We start from the raw sequence: 10,472 nt of genomic DNA on the forward strand, positions 1-10,472 counted from the left end.
CTCTCCCAGCTCAAAATAACATCAAGAAATCCAGAAAGGGAGTCAGAAAGGCTAAAAAGAATATGCGTTTTAATAATCAAAAAATTTATTGTAAGAGAGTCTTATCTGACAAAAACTTTGAAATCCTAAGCTTAAGCGTGAACAACACTAGCAGCAATAGTTTATAGTATCAAAGAATCTGGCTGTCAGAAGTTTCAAGTGTCATCGGCCTAATTGCCCACCTGGGGTTGTACTCCTCCGAGTCTTACAGCTGGGTGCTGCCCAAGGAGGGAACGAATCGCTGTGGGGTCACTGGGTGACACTATTAACCACGTTTGTTTGGAATGGGCCCTGTCTGCAGCCCTCTGGCTCCCTTGGTCAGCTAGGGGAAGCAAGGGTCCCCTCTCTGGCCTGTGTAATGACTTCTGCACCTGTTCCAGGGAAAGAGCCTAGGGCACCTGCCCCGGACTGTCCACCTTGGGCTGCCTGTACCCATGTCTGCACCCCTCCTCAGTCTATCTAGACTCTAGATTAGTGGCCTTTCTGTTCTTAATTGTTGCTCTGGTTCTAGACGCTCTTGCTAATAGGCTGACTAATTTTATATGCCAATTTATAAGGTGTTAACAATAATCTCCCTCGGGATTATTCTTGTCTTAAAAGTGATTCATAAAACTACAGGGGCCTCATGAGTGGAATTTAAATAAGGCTGTCTGGGAGGGAGGCAGCTTCATGGGAGAGATGAGATAACCAGGGAGAGAGCAGCATGGCACCCTCACATCCTTCCAAGTCTGCATTTACCTTCCACCTGTTTTTGTAAAACCAATGTGGGCAAGCTTCTACTTACAAAGGAAACAGTGTATCTTTTAACTTGCAAGTTTGCTCAATAAAATTGCCACGTTTTAGCATAAAATTGAAATAATCTAGTAAAGGCTGAATCCTATCGCATTTAATTTCAAATTCTTTGGCTGTTTAGGGTTTCTAAAAAGAAAACAAGTTCAACTGTTTTGTGCTTATATCTGGCTCCTTTTAAGTGACTGTGAATGGGTAAGGAGGAGCTTTACTTTTCAAAAGCAAATACTCAAGTACCTCGGTGAGGCTTCATGAAAAAGCACCAGCCCTCAGTAAGGAAACGTGTGTGCAGATGGTCTCCAGTCAATGCTGTGATAACTAGGACAAATTACCAGAGAAGTGGAGTCCCAAAGTGACCGTTCCATCACCTGTGCCACGCTGCAACACTTTTGTCCCCGTGAAAAGTGGGCCCGCGGGTATCTGTACTACTCAACCAAACTAGAAGCCAGAAGACAAACCAGAAATGTTGAATCTAATCTTCCGGATCTTACCTATAACAATGATTGCCTACATAATGTTTACCCACCTTGAAAAAAAAAATCAATAGCAAATCTTTTTATTGTGCTTTCTTTAAGTGGCACTGAGTACTATTTCACTGCGTGTACTAATCAGCTGTTCACGTGGTAACATCACGCATCCATTCAATCTCCAATCCTGTCCTTAATAATCACAGACAACAGATAACTTTTGACACTTTTATTCACTAAATGTTGAGTTGGCCATAGTGTGAGAAGATTTTTCTAAGAAAATAAAAGCTGGTGGCCATGAACATTTACTTCCTTCCCTTCTCTCCTCATTTCTGTCTTAAGAAGGCATTGTTACAGTTTGGATCTGGGATGCTCCTCAAAGGTCCACGTATTAAAGTTTTGCTCCTGGCACATGGTGCTGTGGGAAACTAACGTGGAGCCTAGTGTTGGGGAGGTAGGTCATGGGGTCAAGAAACTCCCAATCTACTTGATATCTGGTTTGAGTTTGTAGTCTCTAAAATTGAAGAATGAATTTTAGGAACAACGGAATTTAACAGCAGAATGTATTTATTGAGAGAAAGAAAGCTTCTGTCTGAGAGAGAGGCAGGAGTTCCAAAGGAGTTACTAAAGATTGTCTTTTCTAAGAACTTTTATAGAGTAAAACCACAAAGTGAGGCAGTTCTAAGGTGAAGATAACATGGGAACTCACAATGTGGGCTGAGGTGGGACAGAACTATGACTGACCAATGAGATTAATTGCTCAAGCAAAGCTGATTAAATCGAGGACAAATGGGGAGGAGAGTGACATAACAAACACGCATGCTTAAAGAGCAGTAACTCTTCCTATAAGGGCTTGAGTTAGTGACTCTTAGCTTCCTCAGGATGATAGAGACCTATTTAGAATATCAATTCCTATTGAATACCCTTAGGAAGTTTGTGGGTGCAAAGTTTGATTTGTCTTTAGTCTTGAGGTCTGGCCCACTGAGCAGGTGTCTGTCTTCCCTGCAGTTGCAAGGTATCTGATCTTCTGCACTGGCTCCTTTGAGGGCCCAGCCTTGTCTGATGGCCTATAATACTTCTAACTCAGCTGCCTATAACACTGGGACCTCTCTCTCTCTGTCTGTTTGTCTGTCTCTCTCTGTCTGTCTGTCTCTCTTTGCTTCTCAGACATTATGAAGTGAGCAACTTCTGCCACCGCACACTCCCACCAAGTGGTAATGTCCTGCATAGGCTCAGAGGAATGGATCAAGACACCATGGACTAACCCCTCTGACACCATGAGCCAAGTCTAACCTGTCTTCCCTTCAGTTTGACTTATTTCATATATTTCGTCTTTTTGATAGAAAGCTGACTTACACAGAAGGTCGTTTCCTTGTTGCCAAGTTTTCTCTTTCTCGTTCTCTTGCTTCTTTGTCTCCTTGGGGTCTTTATCCTCTTCTGTTTTTTTAGCCACACTATCTTCCCTCTCACAGGAGTTTGCTTATCTCAGGCTTTCATTACCCTGCCCTAAACCATCACAATCATGATCCCCGGCACCAAAAAAAATCACAGTCACGCAAACTTTTCACCATCAAAGCAAGAGTGTTTCCGTGCTTCCTCCTCTCCTCCACCAAACTTCTTGGGTTTCTGTTGCTCTTCCTCTTCTTCCCCTCCACACCCAGGCCTCAGCATTTGCGAATCTGGAGTGTCCCCTCCTCTTCGTAATGTATGTGTCTCCTTGACTGGAGCCTGGTGAGTGACAGATTAAATGACACTTCCCTGGTACCTGCGTCCCTGACCATCTGTTACCTCCCAGCTCTCTGTTCCCTTGACTTCCTGACACAACTGTAACTCTCATCTTTATTTACCGAAGCTTCTTTCTCCTCTGTGGGGCTTCTTACACCTTGGCACTCACACAGAACCCTCTCCCCCCTCGGTTACTTTTCTCTTTTGATTTCCTACAGATTTCTTCCATCCTCAGGATTTTAACTGCCATTATTTATGTTGTTGCTTTCAAACATGCTATCATCTAATTTTCTCCTAAGTTTTGGGCTTATATTCGAAGTACTTCCTAATAACCTCAAGATATCCTTACGCAGTTGTATTTTAGTCTATAGTTGATAACCAAAAACCCAAGTTTCTTTCCCTTCATTAAACTAAATTTGCCTGTTTTTCTGCACTCCTGCGGGTTCCCCAAGTGCTCCTCCCACTCCACTCAAACGGTTCGCTTCATTCAAACACGCAGGAAGCTTTTATGTGGACTCTTCGATTTTTCTTCGTGTGTACCTCCGAATTTCCTGTTGTCCTCGTGGCTCGGGTTCACGCTCTTACTGTGACTGATTTAGCTTCCTGAACCGTGGGTCTGCTTTCTTAGCTCATTCTCCCCAAGGAGCTCCATACTTCATCCTACTCAGAATAATCAGGATGGTTGTCTGTGGGGTAACAATGAAAACTTAATTAAAATGGAACCATGAGTGATGACGCATACATATCTTAAACATTTTAACTTAAACCATATAAATATTAAGGGTTTTATTTTATCTTACAGCAAATAACCCTAACCCTATAATATCCTCTGGTCAATTTGTTTTCTTTCTTTCTTTCTTTCTTTCTTTCTTTCTTTCTTTCTTTCTTTCTTTCTTTCTTTTTGCATAATTATCTCAGCTTTTGGTTTCTTTGGTTTGAGTTTCTTTTTATGTGGAGCAGGAATTTAAACTTTTGAAGCCATCTGAGAAAACACTGCTCTTAGCTTTTTGTGCTGTCCTATGAATCACTTACAATTGTTTCACCCACAGCTAATATAGTGACATTAAAAAAGTCCATCTCTTTCAGAGAAAATGCAAATCTTTTCTTTCACTTTTATTTTATCTGTTCGTTTTAAATCCTTTAAACATTATAATAACAAAAGCAGCTTCTGTAAACAAATTAGGGGGCAAACACAACTTACTCTTGAAAAAAACATAACTGATGAAGGCAGAAGTGTGCAGTGGCCCTATTCATCAGGCAAGGAGCCATGTGTGATGGCCAGAAGTCAGGGCTCCCACAATCCCAGTTAGTTTGGGGATTTGGCTATTTGTGGCCTGGTTAACAGAGTATCCAGTGTTTTGTGGGTCTGCTTATACCTGGTGGGAGATAACTTTGTTTTCAAAATCCTCCCTGTAGAGAAACCTGACCTCCTGGGAAACTTATTTGGAGGGGGGGGGGTGCTGTTGGAATGACACCTCATTGCTGTACTAAAACTTCTGCCTTGGTGCACTGGTTTCCAGGGAAAACCTGCTTCAGAGTCTTTTCTTTAAGTAGAGACATATAAAAATTTAGATATGCAACCACTGCCAAAGAAATTAAAATGAAGACATGTCTACACACCTGAATGTAGAATTTACATACCAACATATGACTATTTATTGTTCAATTAGAGACTGATTTTCCATAAAACATTTGCATAATGTCAGTGTCTGATTAAAGAATCTTATATAAAATACTGTGATCTTTTATACTTTCCAACCTACTGTGAGTTAAAGTTGACTCTGGGAATTGATGTCATATTCTTTAACGAGAATCCCTCCTGGAGAGCAAAAATAATTTACTGAGAAAAAGAATTCTCAATGAAATCTAATGCACTAATCCATGGATTAAAATATAATTTAAAAATTCTTTTTCCCTAGAGTTCATCTGTGGAATCATTTTACTGACTCTAGCTCTGTGTGACGATGAACAGAGCCAAAAACCAGAATCACTTCCCTTTGACATGGAAAAGTGTATTACCAAGCTCCGAATCAACTCGACACTATCTCGAGATTCTTAAAGGAAATCGTCTCCTTTAAACTGCAAGCCCAGGCTTTCAGCACATGTTTGCAGAAATTTGCTGATTTGCCTAATCAGAGGCCTGGATTACAGGGGCATGGAGTGGGCTTGGTGACTCGCAAGGGCTCTCCGGACAGGCCTGGAAAAGCCAGCCTGGTCCTGTCCCCTGGCCCTATGTCAGGATGCTGTCACCAGAAGTTCAGAAACATCTTACAATGCGGCCCTGAACTCTGGAGCATGGGTGACTTGCTTTTCCGAAAGCAAAGAAGGCCAGCATTGCTACGTAAGGAGAGGAAGCTGACATGATCTCATTCACGAGCCTTTCTTCTGTTTGTGTCAAGGGAATCAGCCTCTGCAGAACAAAAGCCTTTCTTTGGCCACACATGGCTGTCCGCCTAATTTTCCCCATTTTTACCTCTGCCTCTTGTGTGGAATGAAGTGTGAAATACTGCTGAGACTCTGCATTGTTTCTCTATAGCTCCCTCACACTAGTCAAGGGAGGCAGGGTTAGAAGTGTTTGCACACTCAGAAAAATAACTCCAGCCTTTGGGACCAGGTCTGAGCAGCAGCTACCACTGGAAGAGGCCACAGAAAAATGATGGATTTTTGTTTCTATATGCTCAGAATGAATCCTGTAAGCTCAGGATGAATCCTGTATGCTCAGGATGAATAATTGTTTCTGTATCATGAATGTGCATAGCAGTTGCACAGTTCAATATCTAATTTAAATTAAGGATAAGAATATCATGTAAATAATTAAAGTCCAAAAAGCTAAAATGTTCAGTACTAGCCTTTAACTCAGACTTTTGCTTTTCAGGACAAACAGAGTATAATGGTTGACACATTGTGTCAATTTGAGAAGTTTAGAAGTTTAAGTGACTCAGCGGGGGGCCAGGGTCCTCACTCTGTAAACATACACATTTTGTGCAAGAGGAGGGCAAGGAGATGGTTGTGAGTGTTACACCTGCCCCAGGACAGGTAACCTGCTTACAATGTAAGGGAGGAAAAAGACGCTTGCCATCCCTTGCTGCTCCTGATGGCTGTTTCCTTGAAGTGATACCCCAGTGCCATGTGACCCTGCTTTGGAGGCAAACTGACTGAAACCTCCACAAACAGTGAGCTACAAATAAACCTTTCCTTCCTTAATTTTGGGTGTTGGTTTTTTTTGTCCCAGCAACAGGAGAAAAGTAACCAAGACATGGAACATTAATTATTGGGTAAAATGTAGCTCCTCGTGAAAGAATAAAATGCTATATTTTACACAGTGATGCTTTTTTATTCTTTTAATTGCTGCACATATTGTAGAACTGTGAATAAATCTATAAATGAGATCTGAGAAGACTATCTGTAACCAATAATTATATACACCACTGACAGGGCATTTAAGAAAGCATTATCTCAGCTGATCACTGGATTGATCAGAAAACATTTAATTTTCACTGGTTCACTTAAAAAAGAAATTTCTGTGTCTAAATCTATAGGGCTAATTATTAACTGATAATTGATTTCATTATGTATTCTATGATCAATTGCTTATTTCTCATTCCCAAAGAAAGAAAAGGGTGAAGCCACGAGTACGCAGACATCAGGAATCTGTAGGATGGAGTTTGATGACTGACCTCCTAGGGTTAACACTCACTGGAGAGTCATAGTGCACCTCGCTCCTCTGTGTCTTCTTCTGATTACACAGTCACACAGAACTGTGGCGAAGCTCAGTTTTCAGCCGTGTTTTGGCTTTGGCAGTACAAGCTCTTCTGAGATCAGCCACTGCACCCTGACAACCTGGGGGCCCTCAGGAAAGAGACTTGGGCCACTTGCTTCTTTCTTCATGAGTTTTCTTCAAAGTATTAGTAACTTCTTTTCAAAGATCTACTTTTAATCTTGTTTTCTTTACTCTTTGATACGTACAATTACATAATAGTATGTTGGAAAACAAAACATAGAAAAATTCCGTCCCCTTAACAAAATTATCTCAATGCAATTAGTACTGTTGTTTTTACTGGTGCGTTGCCATCTAGTCTTTCCTAGGAATTTATACTTATATAGTGTGTAATTGGTGGCATATTTGCTGGATTTCCTACCTGCCCCCCATAATATGATTTTTAACAGTTACAATTCACAAAATGGATGGCTCATCCTTTGTTTGGGAATTCCTCCTTTTTTAAAAATTTAAGTTTTTATATAGTTTTTACAAATATAAGTAACACTGTACTATTGTATTACTGTCTAATATGTGATCATAGTACTATACATTGTAAGTTACTATATAGTAGTTGAATTATATTAATTTGTATCACTTTTTCTTCATTTCAAAACCATCTCAAGGCTGGAGATCCAGGAGCAGGCATTATGAGTCAAATAAACATTTCATAGCTCTTAACACACTTGCCAAATTGCTCACCAAAACACAATACCAACTTGTATGGCAGTAATTATGGTGAAAATTGTAGTGTCAGTGTAGTCTTACCTTGTTTTCTTTCTGCCCTCTCGATGCTGCAGCCTCAGGAAAGAACACAATGGTTAATATTAGTCTGTCCCACGTTCTATAAAGAATAGAATACTGTTTGTAGGAATCGACATCAGGTGATTATTAGAAGAGGAAACTGACATTTTGCTTTTTTGTTTGTTTGCTTTCTTTTTTTTTAATACTGGGAATTGAACTCAAGGCCTTCAGCTTGGCGAGCAGGCATTTTATGACATCTTTTTTGGATAAGGCTTTATCCACTTGTCCGGATGTTATACCATTTACATCTTTTGTTTTTACTGTGTTTCTATTGCTTGTTCATATTTTATAGGTTTTGCTATTTTATTCATAAAGATATTTTGATAAAGTTGTATTTTACAGAAAAGTTATTCGAGTGTAGAAGGATGTGTCAGACTCCAGCTCAGCTGATTATATCATTCTCTGCTCGAAAACCTCAACAGACTCCATTACCTAGTAAATAAATTCTGAATTCTTCAGCCTGACATTTCAGATCCTTCATTTACTGGGCCCAAACTTTCTCCGGTCTTCGTCTCTTGCTGTGAGTTGTCTGTACACCGGCCAATCAGTGAGCTCAGCTCTCTGAAAGGTACTCACTGTTCTCTGGCCGGCTCTTTCTTGCTTCCTACTCGGGCTCCACCTTTCCTGCGGAAATTCAGTTTGGGACTCAAGGCATTAGAGCTGCATCCTCCCACAGCTCTCCTGTGTCCTAGCACGCTTCTCCCTCCAAAAGCCTGTAACACCCATCAGAGCGCTGTGCTTCATCCCTAAACCATTTATCATATTCAATCTCTAGGTTACTTAAAGAATGTGCCTTCATATAGTTGCTTCTTAAATATTCATTTAAGTAAAATATATTGGTTGATTCCAAGAGACCCTAGCCAATGTCAACATCTACCATTTCCTAGCGGCTGTGAGAATTGGTCTGTGACATCTCCGGAGGAAGTGGGGAACTGTCTGTGCTCAGATGGGAGCTGATATAAATAAACCTCCAAGTGTTTTGAGATCTTTCCACGCCTTTAAAATCACTAAAAATACAATGATGCTGCTTGCCTCTTTCAGGTTTCAACACCACTGATCCACACTCAGGCTATTTTAATGAGGATATTTTATGTAGATATCCAGGAGGCATTAAAAATGAGTGCAAAACAATCACACTTAGCATCCAAGCCCAACTTCAGGGCACAGACTGCCTTCCTCTGACAGCCTGGCTTCCTTGACAGCCGCATCACAGCTTCTGCTGCTATCAGCTCAGAACTTTGCCATTGGGAAGACTCAGAACTTTGCCATTGGGAAGACTCAGAACTTTGCCATTGGGAAGACTCAGTGCCTAAGGTCTTCGGGGCCTCTGCTGTCTTCAACCTTGACTTTGTCATTTGAGGGGAAGAGTTTGCTGGTCAATCAGCCCGGATTTACTACTGACCCCAAGCCACTTGTGGGTTAGAGGATAGTGCACAAGGAGCTCAGTGCCAGCACCTGCAGGCTGAAGTCCCTGGAACTGTACCCAGTCTGGCCTGGCCGGCTGCACTGGGATAATCACAAAAACTGTAAATTCGGGATACTTATTTCTAAGGACTTTACTGTGATTGACACTCAGAGCATTTGTAGCTTACACACAGGTTTAGTGTTTCAATGTTATGTTGTGGTAATTTCTAACTGCGTGAAGTTGATAGTCCATACTATATCTAGAGTCTGTTCACCTAACTTGTACGTTATCCAGTTATGAGAGGTCCTACAGATTTAATACGTGCTAACTTTATAAAGCATTCACCTTTGCAAATACGTCTTTAATCTTCGCAAGAATTTCTTGGAGGTTTTTATCCCTATTTCCCAGCTAAGGAGATGAAGGCTCGGAAAAGTGTACTGACTTCTGTTAAAATCACCCGATTAAATCATAGGACCAGGCCGTGACCCCCAAGTTTGTTAGATCTCAAAGTCTGTGCTTGAGCTGCGCTCCAGGTGGATGAGGTAGAGTCTGTATTATTTAATTTTCCCTCAGCAGAAAACATAGCAGGTTTTATTTAAGTTTTAACTTCCTGTTTCAGGGTGAGTTTGACTGTTTTGCAAGTGAAATTGCGAGCAGGCGGCAGAGGGGTACGGGGCCCCCATCAGCACTGTCAGTATTCCTGCTCATCCCACCGCAAAAGGTCCCCCACCTTTCGCGTTTTTGTTCTCAAATATTAGGAAATGACCCAGCACACCTCCTCACTCAGAGGAAACTCACTGCCCCGAGACAGGGAGTTATGCTCCAAGGCTTTCCGGAGGAGTTAACCCCTGCAAGGCAGGCTTGCGGGTTTAAATAGCTTCCCTGAGTTTGCTCCTGCTGCTCCCCCTCACTGCTGCCTTCACAAATATATACAACACAGTTGGAACTTAAATTTGCAAAGCCTAAAGCTGTTTGCAGAGAAAAAATTGAAATATGACCACGTTTCGTTCCTTTCTTCATTAGAAACGGAACTAGGTTCATAGCTGCATTTCTAATTCAATTAGAACTTAACGTCTCCGCGTAATATTTTTCTGTAATGTGTGCCTTTTATCTGGAATTTCAGATTTCTTTCTTTTGCTTCCTGGGATTTGCAAAGTAGCAACATCAGCCAGTTTACATTTAAGATGTTTTGATTCTTTTCTCAGGCTCTTGCCAGTGTACTTAACACAGAATGATTAAAAGCTGTGTGTTCTGTTAGAACTGTTACAGTGTTTAAACAAGGAAGTCTGTGTTTGTTTAAGAGAATGGGGAAATGGTTATCTTGACAGATTAGACTGAAAAAACAGGACAGCCACAGTCTAGCACAGATGTCCACATTTGCCACTTGGCTGGCTTTTGGAGGTATTCTAAACAAAACTCGCCTGTGTGCCCGGGCTGTGCTCTGCTCCACACCTGACGGAGGAATGTGATTGAGAGCTCCTGCCAG

At 41.3% G+C, this 10,472-nt stretch overlaps 1 long non-coding RNA gene across 1 annotated transcript; it reads right to left on the reverse strand.

Annotated features, from left to right (window-relative positions):
- Positions 1–1,988: 1,988 nt before the first annotated feature.
- On the reverse strand, positions 1,989–7,620 carry LOC134472030 (uncharacterized). The gene is made up of 3 exons (XR_010041852.1): positions 7,546–7,620; positions 3,561–3,706; positions 1,989–3,023 (listed from the first exon to the last, which is right to left on the reverse strand). It is a non-coding gene; the product is annotated as an uncharacterized LOC134472030 (long non-coding RNA).
- Positions 7,621–10,472: the final 2,852 nt, after the last annotated feature.

This window comes from Cavia porcellus, unplaced genomic scaffold (assembly GCF_034190915.1).
Source record: "Cavia porcellus strain 051 isolate PalLab524CR breed Dunkin Hartley unplaced genomic scaffold, mCavPor4.1 scaffold_21, whole genome shotgun sequence".
Taxonomy (NCBI): Eukaryota; Metazoa; Chordata; class Mammalia; order Rodentia; family Caviidae; genus Cavia; species Cavia porcellus.